This window comes from Sorex fumeus, unplaced genomic scaffold, assembly GCF_029834395.1.
Source record: "Sorex fumeus unplaced genomic scaffold, SorFum_2.1 ptg000244l, whole genome shotgun sequence".
Taxonomy (NCBI): domain Eukaryota; kingdom Metazoa; phylum Chordata; class Mammalia; order Eulipotyphla; family Soricidae; genus Sorex; species Sorex fumeus.
In genome coordinates this window covers 13,067-37,772 of record NW_026606301.1, presented here as the reverse complement: position 1 = coordinate 37,772, position 24,706 = coordinate 13,067, and the positions used below count along the sequence as shown (strand labels likewise).

At 77.0% G+C, this 24,706-nt stretch overlaps 14 non-coding genes across 14 annotated transcripts; all 14 read left to right on the top strand.

Moving 5' to 3' along the window:
* The first annotated feature begins 1,094 nt into the window (after nucleotides 1–1,094).
* LOC130018265 (5S ribosomal RNA) lies at nucleotides 1,095–1,213 on the top strand. The gene has a single exon (XR_008791538.1). It is a non-coding gene; the product is annotated as a 5S ribosomal RNA (ribosomal RNA).
* A 1,612-nt stretch (nucleotides 1,214–2,825) lies between these two features.
* Nucleotides 2,826–2,944, top strand: LOC130018254 (5S ribosomal RNA). Its single transcript, XR_008791528.1, has one exon. It is a non-coding gene; the product is annotated as a 5S ribosomal RNA (ribosomal RNA).
* A 1,620-nt stretch (nucleotides 2,945–4,564) lies between these two features.
* LOC130018253 (5S ribosomal RNA) lies at nucleotides 4,565–4,683 on the top strand. The gene has a single exon (XR_008791527.1). It is a non-coding gene; the product is annotated as a 5S ribosomal RNA (ribosomal RNA).
* A 1,612-nt stretch (nucleotides 4,684–6,295) lies between these two features.
* LOC130018252 (5S ribosomal RNA) lies at nucleotides 6,296–6,414 on the top strand. Its single transcript, XR_008791526.1, has one exon. It is a non-coding gene; the product is annotated as a 5S ribosomal RNA (ribosomal RNA).
* A 1,620-nt stretch (nucleotides 6,415–8,034) lies between these two features.
* On the top strand, nucleotides 8,035–8,153 carry LOC130018266 (5S ribosomal RNA). The gene has a single exon (XR_008791539.1). It is a non-coding gene; the product is annotated as a 5S ribosomal RNA (ribosomal RNA).
* A 1,618-nt stretch (nucleotides 8,154–9,771) lies between these two features.
* LOC130018251 (5S ribosomal RNA) lies at nucleotides 9,772–9,890 on the top strand. Its single transcript, XR_008791525.1, has one exon. It is a non-coding gene; the product is annotated as a 5S ribosomal RNA (ribosomal RNA).
* Nucleotides 9,891–11,510: 1,620 nt separating this feature from the next.
* LOC130018258 (5S ribosomal RNA) lies at nucleotides 11,511–11,629 on the top strand. The gene has a single exon (XR_008791532.1). It is a non-coding gene; the product is annotated as a 5S ribosomal RNA (ribosomal RNA).
* A 1,620-nt stretch (nucleotides 11,630–13,249) lies between these two features.
* Nucleotides 13,250–13,368, top strand: LOC130018250 (5S ribosomal RNA). Its single transcript, XR_008791524.1, has one exon. It is a non-coding gene; the product is annotated as a 5S ribosomal RNA (ribosomal RNA).
* Nucleotides 13,369–14,980: 1,612 nt separating this feature from the next.
* LOC130018249 (5S ribosomal RNA) lies at nucleotides 14,981–15,099 on the top strand. Its single transcript, XR_008791523.1, has one exon. It is a non-coding gene; the product is annotated as a 5S ribosomal RNA (ribosomal RNA).
* A 1,620-nt stretch (nucleotides 15,100–16,719) lies between these two features.
* Nucleotides 16,720–16,838, top strand: LOC130018247 (5S ribosomal RNA). The gene has a single exon (XR_008791521.1). It is a non-coding gene; the product is annotated as a 5S ribosomal RNA (ribosomal RNA).
* Nucleotides 16,839–18,456: 1,618 nt separating this feature from the next.
* Nucleotides 18,457–18,575, top strand: LOC130018248 (5S ribosomal RNA). Its single transcript, XR_008791522.1, has one exon. It is a non-coding gene; the product is annotated as a 5S ribosomal RNA (ribosomal RNA).
* Nucleotides 18,576–20,196: 1,621 nt separating this feature from the next.
* Nucleotides 20,197–20,315, top strand: LOC130018235 (5S ribosomal RNA). The gene has a single exon (XR_008791510.1). It is a non-coding gene; the product is annotated as a 5S ribosomal RNA (ribosomal RNA).
* Nucleotides 20,316–21,933: 1,618 nt separating this feature from the next.
* LOC130018246 (5S ribosomal RNA) lies at nucleotides 21,934–22,052 on the top strand. The gene has a single exon (XR_008791520.1). It is a non-coding gene; the product is annotated as a 5S ribosomal RNA (ribosomal RNA).
* A 1,620-nt stretch (nucleotides 22,053–23,672) lies between these two features.
* LOC130018245 (5S ribosomal RNA) lies at nucleotides 23,673–23,791 on the top strand. The gene has a single exon (XR_008791519.1). It is a non-coding gene; the product is annotated as a 5S ribosomal RNA (ribosomal RNA).
* The last annotated feature ends 915 nt before the right edge of the window (nucleotides 23,792–24,706 follow it).

The window sequence follows — 24,706 nt, the reverse complement described above, 5'->3', positions numbered from 1 at the left end:
AGGGGCTGAGTGGGGGCCCCGGGCGGCCCCTGCTCCTCCCCGAGGTGGCGGTCCCAGTGGCCGCTCCCCCCGCGCCCAGCTCCCAGCGCCCCTGCCAGCGTGCCCCTCACCTGCACCCACCCCAGGCCCACAGCGCGCCCCCCCCCCAGACACACACACAACGCGCGCGCCCGCGCTCACCGGGAGGCGGGGGCGAGCTGTCCCCTGTCCTTCATTCAACCCTCCCGAGAGACCCAGAGCGGAGCCCCGCCGGAAGCCGCGGGGGGTGGGGGGCCCCAAGGCGCACCCCGGCCGGCCGGCCGGCCGGCGCGCACGCACCCACGCGAGGCTCCGTGGGAGTCCGGGTGCAGAGAGCACCGTCGGGCGAGCACTGAGGCCGGGGGCACCCGGATCTCCTGGCCCACGCGACGGGAGTCCCCCATCTTGCGATTCCCAAAGGCGCTGGGCCCGCCCCCGCACCCGGCCCTTGGCGGCGCCCTGGGCAAGAGCCCGCAGGAGAGCCCCGGCGCCCGCCTGGCCAAAGGCACCACGAACCCGTCCGCCACGCGGAAGCGGACCCGCGCACCGCGCAGGGGCAGGCCCACAGACAGGGTCCGGGGGCGCTGGGCAAAGCTGCTCCCGGGGCCTCCCCGGCGTGGGCCGCGGACCCCACGGCCACGCTCCGCCCCCTGCCGCGCACACCTGCTCCCAGAACCGCGGCCACTCGCAGCGGGGCCCCACCGGAGGCGCCCCGACCCTGTCCCTAAGGCGCGGGTGCGTGTGTGTGTGTGAGTGTGCGCCCGCGCGGCTGTCCCGCCCTCCGGCGGCTCACAGGCTCACACACAGGCACTGGGAGCCCCTGCGGCCGGTGGGCGGGCGCACACACTGGGAGCCGTGCAGCCACAGCCGCGCGCCTGCGCCCGCCCTGGGTGGCCTTGTGTGCGCCCATCCGGGATCCGGGCGCAGGCGGGCTGTGCAGCGGAGCAGCCGTGCGCGGTGCGGTGCGGGAGGGCAGGCGTCGGGGCCGGCGGGGGCGGGGGCGGGGGCGCGGGCGGACGGGGCGGGCCGCGGGCGGCCGGGCCACTTCTTGAGGGCGGCGGGAGAGCCGCACCTCCGTCTACGGCCATACCACCCTGAACGCGCCCGATCTCGTCTCATCTCGGAAGCTAAGCAGGGTCGGGCCTGGTTAGTACTTGGATGGGAGACCGCCCGGGAATACCGGGTGCTGTAGGCCTTTTGTGGGGGCGTGGGGCATTTGCTACTTTACTTTTCTTCCCCTGGCCTTTGGCTTTGGACGCGGGGAAGGGAGGGGTGGGGGGCTGGGCCCTAGCCCCTGGCCCTGGTCCTGCCCATAGCCTCCGGGCCCCCACAACCCAGGTGCCCAGGTGCCCTGCCACTCCCCTGCGCCCGCCCCCCAGGCCTGGGCTGCCTGAGGCTGGCCTGAGCTCCCACCCCTGCCCACTGCCCTCCCCGCCCCCTCCCACAGCTCCTCACCAAGACCGTCCAGCCCCGCGCCCAGCCCCTCTCCAGGGCCTGCCTGCCCCGGCTCCGGCCGGCCGGCCGGCCCCAACGCCTTGCCGAGGGCCAGGGCGGGTCGGGGCCGCTCGGCCAGCCGCCCGGGGGCTTGGGGGGGCCTCCTGGGGCATCCAAGGAGGACGCGGGGGGCAGCCGTCCCGCAGGGACATCCTCACGGGGAGGGTGGGGGAACGCGGTGGGGGCGGGGCTGTGCAGGGAGCGGGGCCGCGGGGGTGGCGGTGGTGAGGGGCTGAGTGGGGGCCCCGGGCGGCCCCTGCTCCTCCCCGAGGTGGCGGTCCCAGTGGCCGCTCCCCCCGCGCCCAGCTCCCAGCGCCCCTGCCAGCGTGCCCCTCACCTGCACCCACGCCAGGCCCACAGCGCGCCCCCACCCCAGACACACACACAACGCGCGCGCCCGCGCTCACCGGGAGGCGGGGGCGAGCTGTCCCCTGTCCTTCATTCAACCCTCCCGAGAGACCCAGAGCGGAGCCCCGCCGGAAGCCGCGGGGGGTGGGGGGCCCCAAGGCGCACCCCGGCCGGCCGGCCGGCCGGCGCGCACGCACCCACGCGAGGCTCCGTGGGAGCCCGGGTGCAGAGAGCACCGTCGGGCGAGCACTGAGGCCGGGGGCACCCGGATCTCCTGGCCCACGCGACGGGAGTCCCCCATCTTGCGATTCCCAAAGGCGCTGGGCCCGCCCCCGCACCCGGCCCTTGGCGGCGCCCTGGGCAAGAGCCCGCAGGAGAGCCCCGGCGCCCGCCTGGCCAAAGGCACCACGAACCCGTCCGCCACGCGGAAGCGGACCCGCGCACCGCGCAGGGGCAGGCCCACAGACAGGGTCCGGGGGCGCTGGGCAAAGCTGCTCCCGGGGCCTCCCCGGCGTGGGCCGCGGACCCCACGGCCACGCTCCGCCCCCTGCCGCGCACACCTGCTCCCAGAACCGCGGCCACTCGCAGCGGGGCCCCACCGGAGGCGCCCCGACCCTGTCCCTAAGGCGCGGGTGCGTGTGTGTGCGCGCGCGCGCGGCTGTCCCGCCCTCCGGCGGCTCACAGGCTCACACGCAGGCACTGGGAGCCCCTGCGGCCGGTGGGCGGGCGCACACACTGGGAGCCGTGCAGCCACAGCCGCGCGCCCGCGCCCGCCCTGGGTGGCCTTGCGTGCGCCCATCCGGGATCCGGGCGCAGGCGGGCTGTGCAGCGGAGCAGCCGTGCGCGGTGCGGTGCGGGAGGGCAGGCGTCGGGGCCGGCGGGGGCGGGGGCGGGGGCGCGGGCGGACGGGGCGGGCCGCGGGCGGCCGGGCCACTTCTTGAGGGCGGCGGGAGAGCCGCGCCTCCGTCTACGGCCATACCACCCTGAACGCGCCCGATCTCGTCTGATCTCGGAAGCTAAGCAGGGTCGGGCCTGGTTAGTACTTGGATGGGAGACCGCCTGGGAATACCGGGTGCTGTAGGCCTTTTGTGGGGGCGTGGGGCATTTGCTTCTTTACTTTTCTCCCCCTGGCCTTTGGCTTTGGACGCGGGGAAGGGAGGGGTGGGGGGCTGGGCCCTAGCCCCTGGCCCTGGTCCTGCCCATAGCCTCCGGGCCGCCACAACCCAGGTGCCCAGGTGCCCTGCCACTCCCCTGCGCCCGCCCCCCAGGCCTGGGCTGCCTGAGGCTGGCCTGAGCTCCCACCCCTGCCCACTGCCCTCCCCGCCCCCTCCCACAGCTCCTCACCAAGACCGTCCAGCCCCGCGCCCAGCCCCTCTCCAGGGCCTGCCTGCCCCGGCTCCGGCCGGCCGGCCGGCCCCAACGCCTTGCCGAGGGCCAGGGCGGGTCGGGGCCGCTCGGCCAGCCGCCCGGGGGCTTGGGGGGGCCTCCTGGGGCATCCAAGGAGGACGCGGGGGGCAGCCGTCCCGCAGGGACATCCTCACGGGGAGGGTGGGGGAACGCGGTGGGGGCGGGGCTGTGCAGGGAGCGGGGCCGCGGGGGTGGCGGTGGTGAGGGGCTGAGTGGGGGCCCCGGGCGGCCCCTGCTCCTCCCCGAGGTGGCGGTCCCAGTGGCCGCTCCCCCCGCGCCCAGCTCCCAGCGCCCCTGCCAGCGTGCCCCTCACCTGCACCCACGCCAGGCCCACAGCGCGCCCCCACCCCAGACACACACACAACGCGCGCGCCCGCGCTCACCGGGAGGCGGGGGCGAGCTGTCCCCTGTCCTTCATTCAACCCTCCCGAGAGACCCAGAGCGGAGCCCCGCCGGAAGCCGCGGGGGGTGGGGGGCCCCAAGGCGCACCCCGGCCGGCCGGCCGGCCGGCGCGCACGCACCCACGCGAGGCTCCGTGGGAGCCCGGGTGCAGAGAGCACCGTCGGGCGAGCACTGAGGCCGGGGGCACCCGGATCTCCTGGCCCACGCGACGGGAGTCCCCCATCTTGCGATTCCCAAAGGCGCTGGGCCCGCCCCCGCACCCGGCCCTTGGCGGCGCCCTGGGCAAGAGCCCGCAGGAGAGCCCCGGCGCCCGCCTGGCCAAAGGCACCACGAACCCGTCCGCCACGCGGAAGCGGACCCGCGCACCGCGCAGGGGCAGGCCCACAGACAGGGTCCGGGGGCGCTGGGCAAAGCTGCTCCCGGGGCCTCCCCGGCGTGGGCCGCGGACCCCACGGCCACGCTCCGCCCCCTGCCGCGCACACCTGCTCCCAGAACCGCGGCCACTCGCAGCGGGGCCCCACCGGAGGCGCCCCGACCCTGTCCCTAAGGCGCGGGTGCGTGTGTGTGTGTGAGTGTGCGCCCGCGCGGCTGTCCCGCCCTCCGGCGGCTCACAGGCTCACACGCAGGCACTGGGAGCCCCTGCGGCCGGTGGGCGGGCGCACACACTGGGAGCCGTGCAGCCACAGCCGCGCGCCCGCGCCCGCCCTGGGTGGCCTTGCGTGCGCCCATCCGGGATCCGGGCGCAGGCGGGCTGTGCAGCGGAGCAGCCGTGCGCGGTGCGGTGCGGGAGGGCAGGCGTCGGGGCCGGCGGGGGCGGGGGCGGGGGCGCGGGCGGACGGGGCGGGCCGCGGGCGGCCGGGCCACTTCTTGAGGGCGGCGGGAGAGCCGCGCCTCCGTCTACGGCCATACCACCCTGAACGCGCCCGATCTCGTCTGATCTCGGAAGCTAAGCAGGGTCGGGCCTGGTTAGTACTTGGATGGGAGACCGCCTGGGAATACCGGGTGCTGTAGGCCTTTTGTGGGGGCGTGGGGCATTTGCTTCTTTACTTTTCTCCCCCTGGCCTTTGGCTTTGGACGCGGGGAAGGGAGGGGTGGGGGGCTGGGCCCTAGCCCCTGGCCCTGGTCCTGCCCATAGCCTCCGGGCCGCCACAACCCAGGTGCCCAGGTGCCCTGCCACTCCCCTGCGCCCGCCCCCCAGGCCTGGGCTGCCTGAGGCTGGCCTGAGCTCCCACCCCTGCCCACTGCCCTCCCCGCCCCCTCCCACAGCTCCTCACCAAGACCGTCCAGCCCCGCGCCCAGCCCCTCTCCAGGGCCTGCCTGCCCCGGCTCCGGCCGGCCGGCCGGCCCCAACGCCTTGCCGAGGGCCAGGGCGGGTCGGGGCCGCTCGGCCAGCCGCCCGGGGGCTTGGGGGGGCCTCCTGGGGCATCCAAGGAGGACGCGGGGGGCAGCCGTCCCGCAGGGACATCCTCACGGGGAGGGTGGGGGAACGCGGTGGGGGCGGGGCTGTGCAGGGAGCGGGGCCGCGGGGGTGGCGGTGGTGAGGGGCTGAGTGGGGGCCCCGGGCGGCCCCTGCTCCTCCCCGAGGTGGCGGTCCCAGTGGCCGCTCCCCCCGCGCCCAGCTCCCAGCGCCCCTGCCAGCGTGCCCCTCACCTGCACCCACGCCAGGCCCACAGCGCGCCCCCACCCCAGACACACACACAACGCGCGCGCCCGCGCTCACCGGGAGGCGGGGGCGAGCTGTCCCCTGTCCTTCATTCAACCCTCCCGAGAGACCCAGAGCGGAGCCCCGCCGGAAGCCGCGGGGGGTGGGGGGCCCCAAGGCGCACCCCGGCCGGCCGGCCGGCCGGCGCGCACGCACCCACGCGAGGCTCCGTGGGAGCCCGGGTGCAGAGAGCACCGTCGGGCGAGCACTGAGGCCGGGGGCACCCGGATCTCCTGGCCCACGCGACGGGAGTCCCCCATCTTGCGATTCCCAAAGGCGCTGGGCCCGCCCCCGCACCCGGCCCTTGGCGGCGCCCTGGGCAAGAGCCCGCAGGAGAGCCCCGGCGCCCGCCTGGCCAAAGGCACCACGAACCCGTCCGCCACGCGGAAGCGGACCCGCGCACCGCGCAGGGGCAGGCCCACAGACAGGGTCCGGGGGCGCTGGGCAAAGCTGCTCCCGGGGCCTCCCCGGCGTGGGCCGCGGACCCCACGGCCACGCTCCGCCCCCTGCCGCGCACACCTGCTCCCAGAACCGCGGCCACTCGCAGCGGGGCCCCACCGGAGGCGCCCCGACCCTGTCCCTAAGGCGCGGGTGCGTGTGTGTGCGCGCGCGCGCGGCTGTCCCGCCCTCCGGCGGCTCACAGGCTCACACGCAGGCACTGGGAGCCCCTGCGGCCGGTGGGCGGGCGCACACACTGGGAGCCGTGCAGCCACAGCCGCGCGCCCGCGCCCGCCCTGGGTGGCCTTGCGTGCGCCCATCCGGGATCCGGGCGCAGGCGGGCTGTGCAGCGGAGCAGCCGTGCGCGGTGCGGTGCGGGAGGGCAGGCGTCGGGGCCGGCGGGGGCGGGGGCGGGGGCGCGGGCGGACGGGGCGGGCCGCGGGCGGCCGGGCCACTTCTTGAGGGCGGCGGGAGAGCCGCGCCTCCGTCTACGGCCATACCACCCTGAACGCGCCCGATCTCGTCTGATCTCGGAAGCTAAGCAGGGTCGGGCCTGGTTAGTACTTGGATGGGAGACCGCCTGGGAATACCGGGTGCTGTAGGCCTTTTGTGGGGGCGTGGGGCATTTGCTTCTTTACTTTTCTCCCCCTGGCCTTTGGCTTTGGACGCGGGGAAGGGAGGGGTGGGGGGCTGGGCCCTAGCCCCTGGCCCTGGTCCTGCCCATAGCCTCCGGGCCGCCACAACCCAGGTGCCCAGGTGCCCTGCCACTCCCCTGCGCCCGCCCCCCAGGCCTGGGCTGCCTGAGGCTGGCCTGAGCTCCCACCCCTGCCCACTGCCCTCCCCGCCCCCTCCCACAGCTCCTCACCAAGACCGTCCAGCCCCGCGCCCAGCCCCTCTCCAGGGCCTGCCTGCCCCGGCTCCGGCCGGCCGGCCGGCCCCAACGCCTTGCCGAGGGCCAGGGCGGGTCGGGGCCGCTCGGCCAGCCGCCCGGGGGCTTGGGGGGGCCTCCTGGGGCATCCAAGGAGGACGCGGGGGGCAGCCGTCCCGCAGGGACATCCTCACGGGGAGGGTGGGGGAACGCGGTGGGGGCGGGGCTGTGCAGGGAGCGGGGCCGCGGGGGTGGCGGTGGTGAGGGGCTGAGTGGGGGCCCCGGGCGGCCCCTGCTCCTCCCCGAGGTGGCGGTCCCAGTGGCCGCTCCCCCCGCGCCCAGCTCCCAGCGCCCCTGCCAGCGTGCCCCTCACCTGCACCCACGCCAGGCCCACAGCGCGCCCCCACCCCAGACACACACACAACGCGCGCGCCCGCGCTCACCGGGAGGCGGGGGCGAGCTGTCCCCTGTCCTTCATTCAACCCTCCCGAGAGACCCAGAGCGGAGCCCCGCCGGAAGCCGCGGGGGGTGGGGGGCCCCAAGGCGCACCCCGGCCGGCCGGCCGGCCGGCGCGCACGCACCCACGCGAGGCTCCGTGGGAGCCCGGGTGCAGAGAGCACCGTCGGGCGAGCACTGAGGCCGGGGGCACCCGGATCTCCTGGCCCACGCGACGGGAGTCCCCCATCTTGCGATTCCCAAAGGCGCTGGGCCCGCCCCCGCACCCGGCCCTTGGCGGCGCCCTGGGCAAGAGCCCGCAGGAGAGCCCCGGCGCCCGCCTGGCCAAAGGCACCACGAACCCGTCCGCCACGCGGAAGCGGACCCGCGCACCGCGCAGGGGCAGGCCCACAGACAGGGTCCGGGGGCGCTGGGCAAAGCTGCTCCCGGGGCCTCCCCGGCGTGGGCCGCGGACCCCACGGCCACGCTCCGCCCCCTGCCGCGCACACCTGCTCCCAGAACCGCGGCCACTCGCAGCGGGGCCCCACCGGAGGCGCCCCGACCCTGTCCCTAAGGCGCGGGTGCGTGTGTGTGTGTGAGTGTGCGCCCGCGCGGCTGTCCCGCCCTCCGGCGGCTCACAGGCTCACACACAGGCACTGGGAGCCCCTGCGGCCGGTGGGCGGGCGCACACACTGGGAGCCGTGCAGCCACAGCCGCGCGCCTGCGCCCGCCCTGGGTGGCCTTGTGTGCGCCCATCCGGGATCCGGGCGCAGGCGGGCTGTGCAGCGGAGCAGCCGTGCGCGGTGCGGTGCGGGAGGGCAGGCGTCGGGGCCGGCGGGGGCGGGGGCGGGGGCGCGGGCGGCCGGGGCGGGCCGCGGGCGGCCGGGCCACTTCTTGAGGGCGGCGGGAGAGCCGCGCCTCCGTCTACGGCCATACCACCCTGAACGCGCCCGATCTCGTCTGATCTCGGAAGCTAAGCAGGGTAGGGCCTGGTTAGTACTTGGATGGGAGACCGCCTGGGAATACCGGGTGCTGTAGGCCTTTTGTGGGGGCGTGGGGCATTTGCTTCTTTACTTTTCTCCCCCTGGCCTTTGGCTTTGGACGCGGGGAAGGGAGGGGTGGGGGGCTGGGCCCTAGCCCCTGGCCCTGGTCCTGCCCATAGCCTCCGGGCCGCCACAACCCAGGTGCCCAGGTGCCCTGCCACTCCCCTGCGCCCGCCCCCCAGGCCTGGGCTGCCTGAGGCTGGCCTGAGCTCCCACCCCTGCCCACTGCCCTCCCCGCCCCCTCCCACAGCTCCTCACCAAGACCGTCCAGCCCCGCGCCCAGCCCCTCTCCAGGGCCTGCCTGCCCCGGCTCCGGCCGGCCGGCCGGCCCCAACGCCTTGCCGAGGGCCAGGGCGGGTCGGGGCCGCTCGGCCAGCCACCCGGGGGCTTGGGGGGGCCTCCTGGGGCATCCAAGGAGGACGCGGGGGGCAGCCGTCCCGCAGGGACATCCTCACGGGGAGGGTGGGGGAACGCGGTGGGGGCGGGGCTGTGCAGGGAGCGGGGCCGCGGGGGTGGCGGTGGTGAGGGGCTGAGTGGGGGCCCCGGGCGGCCCCTGCTCCTCCCCGAGGTGGCGGTCCCAGTGGCCGCTCCCCCCGCGCCCAGCTCCCAGCGCCCCTGCCAGCGTGCCCCTCACCTGCACCCACCCCAGGCCCACAGCGCGCCCCCCCCAGACACACACACAACGCGCGCGCCCGCGCTCACCGGGAGGCGGGGGCGAGCTGTCCCCTGTCCTTCATTCAACCCTCCCGAGAGACCCAGAGCGGAGCCCCGCCGGAAGCCGCGGGGGGTGGGGGGCCCCAAGGCGCACCCCGGCCGGCCGGCCGGCCGGCGCGCACGCACCCACGCGAGGCTCCGTGGGAGCCCGGGTGCAGAGAGCACCGTCGGGCGAGCACTGAGGCCGGGGGCACCCGGATCTCCTGGCCCACGCGACGGGAGTCCCCCATCTTGCGATTCCCAAAGGCGCTGGGCCCGCCCCCGCACCCGGCCCTTGGCGGCGCCCTGGGCAAGAGCCCGCAGGAGAGCCCCGGCGCCCGCCTGGCCAAAGGCACCACGAACCCGTCCGCCACGCGGAAGCGGACCCGCGCACCGCGCAGGGGCAGGCCCACAGACAGGGTCCGGGGGCGCTGGGCAAAGCTGCTCCCGGGGCCTCCCCGGCGTGGGCCGCGGACCCCACGGCCACGCTCCGCCCCCTGCCGCGCACACCTGCTCCCAGAACCGCGGCCACTCGCAGCGGGGCCCCACCGGAGGCGCCCCGACCCTGTCCCTAAGGCGCGGGTGCGTGTGTGTGTGTGAGTGTGCGCCCGCGCGGCTGTCCCGCCCTCCGGCGGCTCACAGGCTCACACGCAGGCACTGGGAGCCCCTGCGGCCGGTGGGCGGGCGCACACACTGGGAGCCGTGCAGCCACAGCCGCGCGCCCGCGCCCGCCCTGGGTGGCCTTGCGTGCGCCCATCCGGGATCCGGGCGCAGGCGGGCTGTGCAGCGGAGCAGCCGTGCGCGGTGCGGTGCGGGAGGGCAGGCGTCGGGGCCGGCGGGGGCGGGGGCGGGGGCGCGGGCGGACGGGGCGGGCCGCGGGCGGCCGGGCCACTTCTTGAGGGCGGCGGGAGAGCCGCGCCTCCGTCTACGGCCATACCACCCTGAACGCGCCCGATCTCGTCTGATCTCGGAAGCTAAGCAGGGTCGGGCCTGGTTAGTACTTGGATGGGAGACCGCCTGGGAATACCGGGTGCTGTAGGCCTTTTGTGGGGGCGTGGGGCATTTGCTTCTTTACTTTTCTCCCCCTGGCCTTTGGCTTTGGACGCGGGGAAGGGAGGGGTGGGGGGCTGGGCCCTAGCCCCTGGCCCTGGTCCTGCCCATAGCCTCCGGGCCGCCACAACCCAGGTGCCCAGGTGCCCTGCCACTCCCCTGCGCCCGCCCCCCAGGCCTGGGCTGCCTGAGGCTGGCCTGAGCTCCCACCCCTGCCCACTGCCCTCCCCGCCCCCTCCCACAGCTCCTCACCAAGACCGTCCAGCCCCGCGCCCAGCCCCTCTCCAGGGCCTGCCTGCCCCGGCTCCGGCCGGCCGGCCGGCCCCAACGCCTTGCCGAGGGCCAGGGCGGGTCGGGGCCGCTCGGCCAGCCGCCCGGGGGCTTGGGGGGGCCTCCTGGGGCATCCAAGGAGGACGCGGGGGGCAGCCGTCCCGCAGGGACATCCTCACGGGGAGGGTGGGGGAACGCGGTGGGGGCGGGGCTGTGCAGGGAGCGGGGCCGCGGGGGTGGCGGTGGTGAGGGGCTGAGTGGGGGCCCCGGGCGGCCCCTGCTCCTCCCCGAGGTGGCGGTCCCAGTGGCCGCTCCCCCCGCGCCCAGCTCCCAGCGCCCCTGCCAGCGTGCCCCTCACCTGCACCCACGCCAGGCCCACAGCGCGCCCCCACCCCAGACACACACACAACGCGCGCGCCCGCGCTCACCGGGAGGCGGGGGCGAGCTGTCCCCTGTCCTTCATTCAACCCTCCCGAGAGACCCAGAGCGGAGCCCCGCCGGAAGCCGCGGGGGGTGGGGGGCCCCAAGGCGCACCCCGGCCGGCCGGCCGGCCGGCGCGCACGCACCCACGCGAGGCTCCGTGGGAGCCCGGGTGCAGAGAGCACCGTCGGGCGAGCACTGAGGCCGGGGGCACCCGGATCTCCTGGCCCACGCGACGGGAGTCCCCCATCTTGCGATTCCCAAAGGCGCTGGGCCCGCCCCCGCACCCGGCCCTTGGCGGCGCCCTGGGCAAGAGCCCGCAGGAGAGCCCCGGCGCCCGCCTGGCCAAAGGCACCACGAACCCGTCCGCCACGCGGAAGCGGACCCGCGCACCGCGCAGGGGCAGGCCCACAGACAGGGTCCGGGGGCGCTGGGCAAAGCTGCTCCCGGGGCCTCCCCGGCGTGGGCCGCGGACCCCACGGCCACGCTCCGCCCCCTGCCGCGCACACCTGCTCCCAGAACCGCGGCCACTCGCAGCGGGGCCCCACCGGAGGCGCCCCGACCCTGTCCCTAAGGCGCGGGTGCGTGTGTGTGTGTGAGTGTGCGCCCGCGCGGCTGTCCCGCCCTCCGGCGGCTCACAGGCTCACACACAGGCACTGGGAGCCCCTGCGGCCGGTGGGCGGGCGCACACACTGGGAGCCGTGCAGCCACAGCCGCGCGCCTGCGCCCGCCCTGGGTGGCCTTGTGTGCGCCCATCCGGGATCCGGGCGCAGGCGGGCTGTGCAGCGGAGCAGCCGTGCGCGGTGCGGTGCGGGAGGGCAGGCGTCGGGGCCGGCGGGGGCGGGGGCGGGGGCGCGGGCGGCCGGGGCGGGCCGCGGGCGGCCGGGCCACTTCTTGAGGGCGGCGGGAGAGCCGCGCCTCCGTCTACGGCCATACCACCCTGAACGCGCCCGATCTCGTCTGATCTCGGAAGCTAAGCAGGGTAGGGCCTGGTTAGTACTTGGATGGGAGACCGCCTGGGAATACCGGGTGCTGTAGGCCTTTTGTGGGGGCGTGGGGCATTTGCTTCTTTACTTTTCTCCCCCTGGCCTTTGGCTTTGGACGCGGGGAAGGGAGGGGTGGGGGGCTGGGCCCTAGCCCCTGGCCCTGGTCCTGCCCATAGCCTCCGGGCCGCCACAACCCAGGTGCCCAGGTGCCCTGCCACTCCCCTGCGCCCGCCCCCCAGGCCTGGGCTGCCTGAGGCTGGCCTGAGCTCCCACCCCTGCCCACTGCCCTCCCCGCCCCCTCCCACAGCTCCTCACCAAGACCGTCCAGCCCCGCGCCCAGCCCCTCTCCAGGGCCTGCCTGCCCCGGCTCCGGCCGGCCGGCCGGCCCCAACGCCTTGCCGAGGGCCAGGGCGGGTCGGGGCCGCTCGGCCAGCCACCCGGGGGCTTGGGGGGGCCTCCTGGGGCATCCAAGGAGGACGCGGGGGGCAGCCGTCCCGCAGGGACATCCTCACGGGGAGGGTGGGGGGAACGCGGTGGGGGCGGGGCTGTGCAGGGAGCGGGGCCGCGGGGGTGGCGGTGGTGAGGGGCTGAGTGGGGGCCCCGGGCGGCCCCTGCTCCTCCCCGAGGTGGCGGTCCCAGTGGCCGCTCCCCCCGCGCCCAGCTCCCAGCGCCCCTGCCAGCGTGCCCCTCACCTGCACCCACCCCAGGCCCACAGCGCGCCCCCCCCAGACACACACACAACGCGCGCGCCCGCGCTCACCGGGAGGCGGGGGCGAGCTGTCCCCTGTCCTTCATTCAACCCTCCCGAGAGACCCAGAGCGGAGCCCCGCCGGAAGCCGCGGGGGGTGGGGGGCCCCAAGGCGCACCCCGGCCGGCCGGCCGGCCGGCGCGCACGCACCCACGCGAGGCTCCGTGGGAGCCCGGGTGCAGAGAGCACCGTCGGGCGAGCACTGAGGCCGGGGGCACCCGGATCTCCTGGCCCACGCGACGGGAGTCCCCCATCTTGCGATTCCCAAAGGCGCTGGGCCCGCCCCCGCACCCGGCCCTTGGCGGCGCCCTGGGCAAGAGCCCGCAGGAGAGCCCCGGCGCCCCGCCTGGCCAAAGGCACCACGAACCCGTCCGCCACGCGGAAGCGGACCCGCGCACCGCGCAGGGGCAGGCCCACAGACAGGGTCCGGGGGCGCTGGGCAAAGCTGCTCCCGGGGCCTCCCCGGCGTGGGCCGCGGACCCCACGGCCACGCTCCGCCCCCTGCCGCGCACACCTGCTCCCAGAACCGCGGCCACTCGCAGCGGGGCCCCACCGGAGGCGCCCCGACCCTGTCCCTAAGGCGCGGGTGCGTGTGTGTGTGTGAGTGTGCGCCCGCGCGGCTGTCCCGCCCTCCGGCGGCTCACAGGCTCACACGCAGGCACTGGGAGCCCCTGCGGCCGGTGGGCGGGCGCACACACTGGGAGCCGTGCAGCCACAGCCGCGCGCCCGCGCCCGCCCTGGGTGGCCTTGCGTGCGCCCATCCGGGATCCGGGCGCAGGCGGGCTGTGCAGCGGAGCAGCCGTGCGCGGTGCGGTGCGGGAGGGCAGGCGTCGGGGCCGGCGGGGGCGGGGGCGGGGGCGCGGGCGGACGGGGCGGGCCGCGGGCGGCCGGGCCACTTCTTGAGGGCGGCGGGAGAGCCGCGCCTCCGTCTACGGCCATACCACCCTGAACGCGCCCGATCTCGTCTGATCTCGGAAGCTAAGCAGGGTCGGGCCTGGTTAGTACTTGGATGGGAGACCGCCTGGGAATACCGGGTGCTGTAGGCCTTTTGTGGGGGCGTGGGGCATTTGCTTCTTTACTTTTCTCCCCCTGGCCTTTGGCTTTGGACGCGGGGAAGGGAGGGGTGGGGGGCTGGGCCCTAGCCCCTGGCCCTGGTCCTGCCCATAGCCTCCGGGCCGCCACAACCCAGGTGCCCAGGTGCCCTGCCACTCCCCTGCGCCCGCCCCCCAGGCCTGGGCTGCCTGAGGCTGGCCTGAGCTCCCACCCCTGCCCACTGCCCTCCCCGCCCCCTCCCACAGCTCCTCACCAAGACCGTCCAGCCCCGCGCCCAGCCCCTCTCCAGGGCCTGCCTGCCCCGGCTCCGGCCGGCCGGCCGGCCCCAACGCCTTGCCGAGGGCCAGGGCGGGTCGGGGCCGCTCGGCCAGCCGCCCGGGGGCTTGGGGGGGCCTCCTGGGGCATCCAAGGAGGACGCGGGGGGCAGCCGTCCCGCAGGGACATCCTCACGGGGAGGGTGGGGGAACGCGGTGGGGGCGGGGCTGTGCAGGGAGCGGGGCCGCGGGGGTGGCGGTGGTGAGGGGCTGAGTGGGGGCCCCGGGCGGCCCCTGCTCCTCCCCGAGGTGGCGGTCCCAGTGGCCGCTCCCCCCGCGCCCAGCTCCCAGCGCCCCTGCCAGCGTGCCCCTCACCTGCACCCACGCCAGGCCCACAGCGCGCCCCCACCCCAGACACACACACAACGCGCGCGCCCGCGCTCACCGGGAGGCGGGGGCGAGCTGTCCCCTGTCCTTCATTCAACCCTCCCGAGAGACCCAGAGCGGAGCCCCGCCGGAAGCCGCGGGGGGTGGGGGGCCCCAAGGCGCACCCCGGCCGGCCGGCCGGCCGGCGCGCACGCACCCACGCGAGGCTCCGTGGGAGCCCGGGTGCAGAGAGCACCGTCGGGCGAGCACTGAGGCCGGGGGCACCCGGATCTCCTGGCCCACGCGACGGGAGTCCCCCATCTTGCGATTCCCAAAGGCGCTGGGCCCGCCCCCGCACCCGGCCCTTGGCGGCGCCCTGGGCAAGAGCCCGCAGGAGAGCCCCGGCGCCCGCCTGGCCAAAGGCACCACGAACCCGTCCGCCACGCGGAAGCGGACCCGCGCACCGCGCAGGGGCAGGCCCACAGACAGGGTCCGGGGGCGCTGGGCAAAGCTGCTCCCGGGGCCTCCCCGGCGTGGGCCGCGGACCCCACGGCCACGCTCCGCCCCCTGCCGCGCACACCTGCTCCCAGAACCGCGGCCACTCGCAGCGGGGCCCCACCGGAGGCGCCCCGACCCTGTCCCTAAGGCGCGGGTGCGTGTGTGTGCGCGCGCGCGCGGCTGTCCCGCCCTCCGGCGGCTCACAGGCTCACACGCAGGCACTGGGAGCCCCTGCGGCCGGTGGGCGGGCGCACACACTGGGAGCCGTGCAGCCACAGCCGCGCGCCCGCGCCCGCCCTGGGTGGCCTTGCGTGCGCCCATCCGGGATCCGGGCGCAGGCGGGCTGTGCAGCGGAGCAGCCGTGCGCGGTGCGGTGCGGGAGGGCAGGCGTCGGGGCCGGCGGGGGCGGGGGCGGGGGCGCGGGCGGACGGGGCGGGCCGCGGGCGGCCGGGCCACTTCTTGAGGGCGGCGGGAGAGCCGCGCCTCCGTCTACGGCCATACCACCCTGAACGCGCCCGATCTCGTCTGATCTCGGAAGCTAAGCAGGGTCGGGCCTGGTTAGTACTTGGATGGGAGACCGCCTGGGAATACCGGGTGCTGTAGGCCTTTTGTGGGGGCGTGGGGCATTTGCTTCTTTACTTTTCTCCCCCTGGCCTTTGGCTTTGGACGCGGGGAAGGGAGGGGTGGGGGGCTGGGCCCTAGCCCCTGGCCCTGGTCCTGCCCATAGCCTCCGGGCCGCCACAACCCAGGTGCCCAGGTGCCCTGCCACTCCCCTGCGCCCGCCCCCCAGGCCTGGGCTGCCTGAGGCTGGCCTGAGCTCCCACCCCTGCCCACTGCCCTCCCCGCCCCCTCCCACAGCTCCTCACCAAGACCGTCCAGCCCCGCGCCCAGCCCCTCTCCAGGGCCTGCCTGCCCGGCTCCGGCCGGCCGGCCGGCCCCAACGCCTTGCCGAGGGCCAGGGCGGGTCGGGGCCGCTCGGCCAGCCGCCCGGGGGCTTGGGGGGGCCTCCTGGGGCATCCAAGGAGGACGCGGGGGGCAGCCGTCCCGCAGGGACATCCTCACGGGGAGGGTGGGGGAACGCGGTGGGGGCGGGGCTGTGCAGGGAGCGGGGCCGCGGGGGTGGCGGTGGTGAGGGGCTGAGTGGGGGCCCCGGGCGGCCCCTGCTCCTCCCCGAGGTGGCGGTCCCAGTGGCCGCTCCCCCCCGCGCCCAGCTCCCAGCGCCCCTGCCAGCGTGCCCCTCACCTGCACCCACGCCAGGCCCACAGCGCGCCCCCACCCCAGACACACACACAACGCGCGCGCCCGCGCTCACCGGGAGGCGGGGGCGAGCTGTCCCCTGTCCTTCATTCAACCCTCCCGAGAGACCCAGAGCGGAGCCCCGCCGGAAGCCGCGGGGGGTGGGGGGCCCCAAGGCGCACCCCGGCCGGCCGGCCGGCCGGCGCGCACGCACCCACGCGAGGCTCCGTGGGAGCCCGGGTGCAGAGAGCACCGTCGGGCGAGCACTGAGGCCGGGGGCACCCGGATCTCCTGGCCCACGCGACGGGAGTCCCCCATCTTGCGATTCCCAAAGGCGCTGGGCCCGCCCCCGCACCCGGCCCTTGGCGGCGCCCTGGGCAAGAGCCCGCAGGAGAGCCCCGGCGCCCGCCTGGCCAAAGGCACCACGAACCCGTCCGCCACGCGGAAGCGGACCCGCGCACCGCGCAGGGGCAGGCCCACAGACAGGGTCCGGGGGCGCTGGGCAAAGCTGCTCCCGGGGCCTCCCCGGCGTGGGCCGCGGACCCCACGGCCACGCTCCGCCCCCTGCCGCGCACACCTGCTCCCAGAACCGCGGCCACTCGCAGCGGGGCCCCACCGGAGGCGCCCCGACCCTGTCCCTAAGGCGCGGGTGCGTGTGTGTGTGTGAGTGTGCGCCCGCGCGGCTGTCCCGCCCTCCGGCGGCTCACAGGCTCACACACAGGCACTGGGAGCCCCTGCGGCCGGTGGGCGGGCGCACACACTGGGAGCCGTGCAGCCACAGCCGCGCGCCTGCGCCCGCCCTGGGTGGCCTTGTGTGCGCCCATCCGGGATCCGGGCGCAGGCGGGCTGTGCAGCGGAGCAGCCGTGCGCGGTGCGGTGCGGGAGGGCAGGCGTCGGGGCCGGCGGGGGCGGGGGCGGGGGCGCGGGCGGCCGGGGCGGGCCGCGGGCGGCCGGGCCACTTCTTGAGGGCGGCGGGAGAGCCGCGCCTCCGTCTACGGCCATACCACCCTGAACGCGCCCGATCTCGTCTGATCTCGGAAGCTAAGCAGGGTAGGGCCTGGTTAGTACTTGGATGGGAGACCGCCTGGGAATACCGGGTGCTGTAGGCCTTTTGTGGGGGCGTGGGGCATTTGCTTCTTTACTTTTCTCCCCCTGGCCTTTGGCTTTGGACGCGGGGAAGGGAGGGGTGGGGGGCTGGGCCCTAGCCCCTGGCCCTGGTCCTGCCCATAGCCTCCGGGCCGCCACAACCCAGGTGCCCAGGTGCCCTGCCACTCCCCTGCGCCCGCCCCCCAGGCCTGGGCTGCCTGAGGCTGGCCTGAGCTCCCACCCCTGCCCACTGCCCTCCCCGCCCCCTCCCACAGCTCCTCACCAAGACCGTCCAGCCCCGCGCCCAGCCCCTCTCCAGGGCCTGCCTGCCCCGGCTCCGGCCGGCCGGCCGGCCCCAACGCCTTGCCGAGGGCCAGGGCGGGTCGGGGCCGCTCGGCCAGCCGCCCGGGGGCTTGGGGGGGCCTCCTGGGGCATCCAAGGAGGACGCGGGGGGCAGCCGTCCCGCAGGGACATCCTCACGGGGAGGGTGGGGGAACGCGGTGGGGGCGGGGCTGTGCAGGGAGCGGGGCCGCGGGGGTGGCGGTGGTGAGGGGCTGAGTGGGGGCCCCGGGCGGCCCCTGCTCCTCCCCGAGGTGGCGGTCCCAGTGGCCGCTCCCCCCGCGCCCAGCTCCCAGCGCCCCTGCCAGCGTGCCCCTCACCTGCACCCACCCCAGGCCCACAGCGCGCCCCCCCCAGACACACACACAACGCGCGCGCCCGCGCTCACCGGGAGGCGGGGGCGAGCTGTCCCCTGTCCTTCATTCAACCCTCCCGAGAGACCCAGAGCGGAGCCCCGCCGGAAGCCGCGGGGGGTGGGGGGCCCCAAGGCGCACCCCGGCCGGCCGGCCGGCCGGCGCGCACGCACCCACGCGAGGCTCCGTGGGAGCCCGGGTGCAGAGAGCACCGTCGGGCGAGCACTGAGGCCGGGGGCACCCGGATCTCCTGGCCCACGCGACGGGAGTCCCCCATCTTGCGATTCCCAAAGGCGCTGGGCCCGCCCCCGCACCCGGCCCTTGGCGGCGCCCTGGGCAAGAGCCCGCAGGAGAGCCCCGGCGCCCGCCTGGCCAAAGGCACCACGAACCCGTCCGCCACGCGGAAGCGGACCCGCGCACCGCGCAGGGGCAGGCCCACAGACAGGGTCCGGGGGCGCTGGGCAAAGCTGCTCCCGGGGCCTCCCCGGCGTGGGCCGCGGACCCCACGGCCACGCTCCGCCCCCTGCCGCGCACACCTGCTCCCAGAACCGCGGCCACTCGCAGCGGGGCCCCACCGGAGGCGCCCCGACCCTGTCCCTAAGGCGCGGGTGCGTGTGTGTGTGTGAGTGTGCGCCCGCGCGGCTGTCCCGCCCTCCGGCGGCTCACAGGCTCACACGCAGGCACTGGGAGCCCCTGCGGCCGGTGGGCGGGCGCACACACTGGGAGCCGTGCAGCCACAGCCGCGCGCCCGCGCCCGCCCTGGGTGGCCTTGCGTGCGCCCATCCGGGATCCGGGCGCAGGCGGGCTGTGCAGCGGAGCAGCCGTGCGCGGTGCGGTGCGGGAGGGCAGGCGTCGGGGCCGGCGGGGGCGGGGGCGGGGGCGCGGGCGGACGGGGCGGGCCGCGGGCGGCCGGGCCACTTCTTGAGGGCGGCGGGAGAGCCGCGCCTCCGTCTACGGCCATACCACCCTGAACGCGCCCGATCTCGTCTGATCTCGGAAGCTAAGCAGGGTCGGGCCTGGTTAGTACTTGGATGGGAGACCGCCTGGGAATACCGGGTGCTGTAGGCCTTTTGTGGGGGCGTGGGGCATTTGCTTCTTTACTTTTCTCCCCCTGGCCTTTGGCTTTGGACGCGGGGAAGGGAGGGGTGGGGGGCTGGGCCCTAGCCCCTGGCCCTGGTCCTGCCCATAGCCTCCGGGCCGCCACAACCCAGGTGCCCAGGTGCCCTGCCACTCCCCTGCGCCCGCCCCCCAGGCCTGGGCTGCCTGAGGCTGGCCTGAGCTCCCACCCCTGCCCACTGCCCTCCCCGCCCCCTCCCACAGCTCCTCACCAAGACCGTCCAGCCCCGCGCCCAGCCCCTCTCCAGGGCCTGCCTGCCCCGGCTCCGGCCGGCCGGCCGGCCCCAAAGCCTTGCCGAGGGCCAGGGCGGGTCGGGGCCGCTCGGCCAGCCGCCCGGGGGCTTGGGGGGGCCTCCTGGGGCATCCAAGGAGGACGCGGGGGGCAGCCGTCCCGCAGGGACATCCTCACGGGGAGGGTGGGGGAACGCGGTGGGGGCGGGGCTGTGCAGGGAGCGGGGCCGCGGGGGTGGCGGTGGTGAGGGGCTGAGTGGGGGCCCCGGGCGGCCCCTGCTCCTCCCCGAGGTGGCGGTCCCAGTGGCCGCTCCCCCCGCGCCCAGCTCCCAGCGCCCCTGCCAGCGTGCCCCTCACCTGCACCCACGCCAGGCCCACAGCGCGCCCCCACCCCAGACACACACACAACGCGCGCGCCCCGCGCTCACCGGGAGGCGGGGGCGAGCTGTCCCCTGTCCTTCATTCAACCCTCCCGAGAGACCCAGAGCGGAGCCCCGCCGGAAGCCGCGGGGGGTGGGGGGCCCCAAGGCGCACCCCGGCCGGCCGGCCGGCCGGCGCGCACGCACCCACGCGAGGCTCCGTGGGAGCCCGGGTGCAGAGAGCACCGTCGGGCGAGCACTGAGGCCGGGGGCACCCGGATCTCCTGGCCCACGCGACGGGAGTCCCCCATCTTGCGATTCCCAAAGGCGCTGGGCCCGCCCCCGCACCCGGCCCTTGGCGGCGCCCTGGGCAAGAGCCCGCAGGAGAGCCCCGGCGCCCGCCTGGCCAAAGGCACCACGAACCCGTCCGCCACGCGGAAGCGGACCCGCGCACCGCGCAGGGGCAGGCCCACAGACAGGGTCCGGGGGCGCTGGGCAAAGCTGCTCCCGGGGCCTCCCCGGCGTGGGCCGCGGACCCCACGGCCACGCTCCGCCCCCTGCCGCGCACACCTGCTCCCAGAACCGCGGCCACTCGCAGCGGGGCCCCACCGGAGGCGCCCCGACCCTGTCCCTAAGGCGCGGGTGCGTGTGTGTGTGTGAGTGTGCGCCCGCGCGGCTGTCCCGCCCTCCGGCGGCTCACAGGCTCACACACAGGCACTGGGAGCCCCTGCGGCCGGTGGGCGGGCGCACACACTGGGAGCCGTGCAGCCACAGCCGCGCGCCTGCGCCCGCCCTGGGTGGCCTTGTGTGCGCCCATCCGGGATCCGGGCGCAGGCGGGCTGTGCAGCGGAGCAGCCGTGCGCGGTGCGGTGCGGGAGGGCAGGCGTCGGGGCCGGCGGGGGCGGGGGCGGGGGCGCGGGCGGCCGGGGCGGGCCGCGGGCGGCCGGGCCACTTCTTGAGGGCGGCGGGAGAGCCGCGCCTCCGTCTACGGCCATACCACCCTGAACGCGCCCGATCTCGTCTGATCTCGGAAGCTAAGCAGGGTAGGGCCTGGTTAGTACTTGGATGGGAGACCGCCTGGGAATACCGGGTGCTGTAGGCCTTTTGTGGGGGCGTGGGGCATTTGCTTCTTTACTTTTCTCCCCCTGGCCTTTGGCTTTGGACGCGGGGAAGGGAGGGGTGGGGGGCTGGGCCCTAGCCCCTGGCCCTGGTCCTGCCCATAGCCTCCGGGCCGCCACAACCCAGGTGCCCAGGTGCCCTGCCACTCCCCTGCGCCCGCCCCCCAGGCCTGGGCTGCCTGAGGCTGGCCTGAGCTCCCACCCCTGCCCACTGCCCTCCCCGCCCCCTCCCACAGCTCCTCACCAAGACCGTCCAGCCCCGCGCCCAGCCCCTCTCCAGGGCCTGCATGCCCCGGCTCCGGCCGGCCGGCCGGCCCCAACGCCTTGCCGAGGGCCAGGGCGGGTCGGGGCCGCTCGGCCAGCCACCCGGGGGCTTGGGGGGGCCTCCTGGGGCATCCAAGGAGGACGCGGGGGGCAGCCGTCCCGCAGGGACATCCTCACGGGGAGGGTGGGGGAACGCGGTGGGGGCGGGGCTGTGCAGGGAGCGGGGCCGCGGGGGTGGCGGTGGTGAGGGGCTGAGTGGGGGCCCCGGGCGGCCCCTGCTCCTCCCCGAGGTGGCGGTCCCAGTGGCCGCTCCCCCCGCGCCCAGCTCCCAGCGCCCCTGCCAGCGTGCCCCTCACCTGCACCCACCCCAGGCCCACAGCGCGCCCCCCCCAGACACACACACAACGCGCGCGCCCGCGCTCACCGGGAGGCGGGGGCGAGCTGTCCCCTGTCCTTCATTCAACCCTCCCGAGAGACCCAGAGCGGAGCCCCGCCGGAAGCCGCGGGGGGTGGGGGGCCCCAAGGCGCACCCCGGCCGGCCGGCCGGCCGGCGCGCACGCACCCACGCGAGGCTCCGTGGGAGCCCGGGTGCAGAGAGCACCGTCGGGCGAGCACTGAGGCCGGGGGCACCCGGATCTCCTGGCCCACGCGACGGGAGTCCCCCATCTTGCGATTCCCAAAGGCGCTGGGCCCGCCCCCGCACCCGGCCCTTGGCGGCGCCCTGGGCAAGAGCCCGCAGGAGAGCCCCGGCGCCCGCCTGGCCAAAGGCACCACGAACCCGTCCGCCACGCGGAAGCGGACCCGCGCACCGCGCAGGGGCAGGCCCACAGACAGGGTCCGGGGGCGCTGGGCAAAGCTGCTCCCGGGGCCTCCCCGGCGTGGGCCGCGGACCCCACGGCCACGCTCCGCCCCCTGCCGCGCACACCTGCTCCCAGAACCGCGGCCACTCGCAGCGGGGCCCCACCGGAGGCGCCCCGACCCTGTCCCTAAGGCGCGGGTGCGTGTGTGTGTGTGAGTGTGCGCCCGCGCGGCTGTCCCGCCCTCCGGCGGCTCACAGGCTCACACGCAGGCACTGGGAGCCCCTGCGGCCGGTGGGCGGGCGCACACACTGGGAGCCGTGCAGCCACAGCCGCGCGCCCGCGCCCGCCCTGGGTGGCCTTGCGTGCGCCCATCCGGGATCCGGGCGCAGGCGGGCTGTGCAGCGGAGCAGCCGTGCGCGGTGCGGTGCGGGAGGGCAGGCGTCGGGGCCGGCGGGGGCGGGGGCGGGGGCGCGGGCGGACGGGGCGGGCCGCGGGCGGCCGGGCCACTTCTTGAGGGCGGCGGGAGAGCCGCGCCTCCGTCTACGGCCATACCACCCTGAACGCGCCCGATCTCGTCTGATCTCGGAAGCTAAGCAGGGTCGGGCCTGGTTAGTACTTGGATGGGAGACCGCCTGGGAATACCGGGTGCTGTAGGCCTTTTGTGGGGGCGTGGGGCATTTGCTTCTTTACTTTTCTCCCCCTGGCCTTTGGCTTTGGACGCGGGGAAGGGAGGGGTGGGGGGCTGGGCCCTAGCCCCTGGCCCTGGTCCTGCCCATAGCCTCCGGGCCCCCACAACCCAGGTGCCCAGGTGCCCTGCCACTCCCCTGCGCCCGCCCCCCAGGCCTGGGCTGCCTGAGGCTGGCCTGAGCTCCCACCCCTGCCCACTGCCCTCCCCGCCCCCTCCCACAGCTCCTCACCAAGACCGTCCAGCCCCGCGCCCAGCCCCTCTCCAGGGCCTGCCTGCCCCGGCTCCGGCCGGCCGGCCGGCCCCAACGCCTTGCCGAGGGCCAGGGCGGGTCGGGGCCGCTCGGCCAGCCGCCCGGGGGCTTGGGGGGGCCTCCTGGGGCATCCAAGGAGGACGCGGGGGGCAGCCGTCCCGCAGGGACATCCTCACGGGGAGGGTGGGGGAACGCGGTGGGGGCGGGGCTGTGCAGGGAGCGGGGCCGCGGGGGTGGCGGTGGTGAGGGGCTGAGTGGGGGCCCCGGGCGGCCCCTGCTCCTCCCCGAGGTGGCGGTCCCAGTGGCCGCTCCCCCCGCGCCCAGCTCCCAGCGCCCCTGCCAGCGTGCCCCTCACCTGCACCCACGCCAGGCCCACAGCGCGCCCCCACCCCAGACACACACACAACGCGCGCGCCCGCGCTCACCGGGAGGCGGGGGCGAGCTGTCCCCTGTCCTTCATTCAACCCTCCCGAGAGACCCAGAGCGGAGCCCCGCCGGAAGCCGCGGGGGGTGGGGGGCCCCAAGGCGCACCCCGGCCGGCCGGCCGGCCGGCGCGCACGCACCCACGCGAGGCTCCGTGGGAGCCCGGGTGCAGAGAGCACCGTCGGGCGAGCACTGAGGCCGGGGGCACCCGGATCTCCTGGCCCACGCGACGGGAGTCCCCCATCTTGCGATTCCCAAAGGCGCTGGGCCCGCCCCCGCACCCGGCCCTTGGCGGCGCCCTGGGCAAGAGCCCGCAGGAGAGCCCCGGCGCCCGCCTGGCCAAAGGCACCACGAACCCGTCCGCCATGCGGAAGCGGACCCGCGCACCGCGCAGGGGCAGGCCCACAGACAGGGTCCGGGGGCGCTGGGCAAAGCTGCTCCCGGGGCCTCCCCGGCGTGGGCCGCGGACCCCACGGCCACGCTCCGCCCCCTGCCGCGCACACCTGCTCCCAGAACCGCGGCCACTCGCAGCGGGGCCCCACCGGAGGCGCCCCGACCCTGTCCCTAAGGCGCGGGTGCGTGTGTGTGTGTGAGTGTGCGCCCGCGCGGCTGTCCCGCCCTCCGGCGGCTCACAGGCTCACACGCAGGCACTGGGAGCCCCTGCGGCCGGTGGGCGGGCGCACACACTGGGAGCCGTGCAGCCACAGCCGCGCGCCTGCGCCCGCCCTGGGTGGCCTTGTGTGCGCCCATCCGGGATCCGGGCGCAGGCGGGCTGTGCAGCGGAGCAGCCGTGCGCGGTGCGGTGCGGGAGGGCAGGCGTCGGGGCCGGCGGGGGCGGGGGCGGGGGCGCGGGCGGCCGGGGCGGGCCGCGGGCGGCCGGGCCACTTCTTGAGGGCGGCGGGAGAGCCGCGCCTCCGTCTACGGCCATACCACCCTGAACGCGCCCGATCTCGTCTGATCTCGGAAGCTAAGCAGGGTCGGGCCTGGTTAGTACTTGGATGGGAGACCGCCTGGGAATACCGGGTGCTGTAGGCCTTTTGTGGGGGCGTGGGGCATTTGCTTCTTTACTTTTCTCCCCCTGGCCTTTGGCTTTGGACGCGGGGAAGGGAGGGGTGGGGGGCTGGGCCCTAGCCCCTGGCCCTGGTCCTGCCCATAGCCTCCGGGCCCCCACAACCCAGGTGCCCAGGTGCCCTGCCACTCCCCTGCGCCCGCCCCCCAGGCCTGGGCTGCCTGAGGCTGGCCTGAGCTCCCACCCCTGCCCACTGCCCTCCCCGCCCCCTCCCACAGCTCCTCACCAAGACCGTCCAGCCCCGCGCCCAGCCCCTCTCCAGGGCCTGCCTGCCCCGGCTCCGGCGGCCGGCCGGCCCCAACGCCTTGCCGAGGGCCAGGGCGGGTCGGGGCCGCTCGGCCAGCCGCCCGGGGGCTTGGGGGGGCCTCCTGGGGCATCCAAGGAGGACGCGGGGGGCAGCCGTCCCGCAGGGACATCCTCACGGGGAGGGTGGGGGAACGCGGTGGGGGCGGGGCTGTGCAGGGAGCGGGGCCGGGGGGGGGGTGGCGGTGGTGAGGGGCTGAGTGGGGGCCCCGGGCGGCCCCTGCTCCTCCCCGAGGTGGCGGTCCCAGTGGCCGCTCCCCCCGCGCCCAGCTCCCAGCGCCCCTGCCAGCGTGCCCCTCACCTGCACCCACGCCAGGCCCACAGCGCGCCCCCACCCCAGACACACACACAACGCGCGCGCCCGCGCTCACCGGGAGGCGGGGGCGAGCTGTCCCCTGTCCTTCATTCAACCCTCCCGAGAGACCCAGAGCGGAGCCCCGCCGGAAGCCGCGGGGGGTGGGGGGCCCCAAGGCGCACCCCGGCCGGCCGGCCGGCCGGCGCGCACGCACCCACGCGAGGCTCCGTGGGAGCCCGGGTGCAGAGAGCACCGTCGGGCGAGCACTGAGGCCGGGGGCACC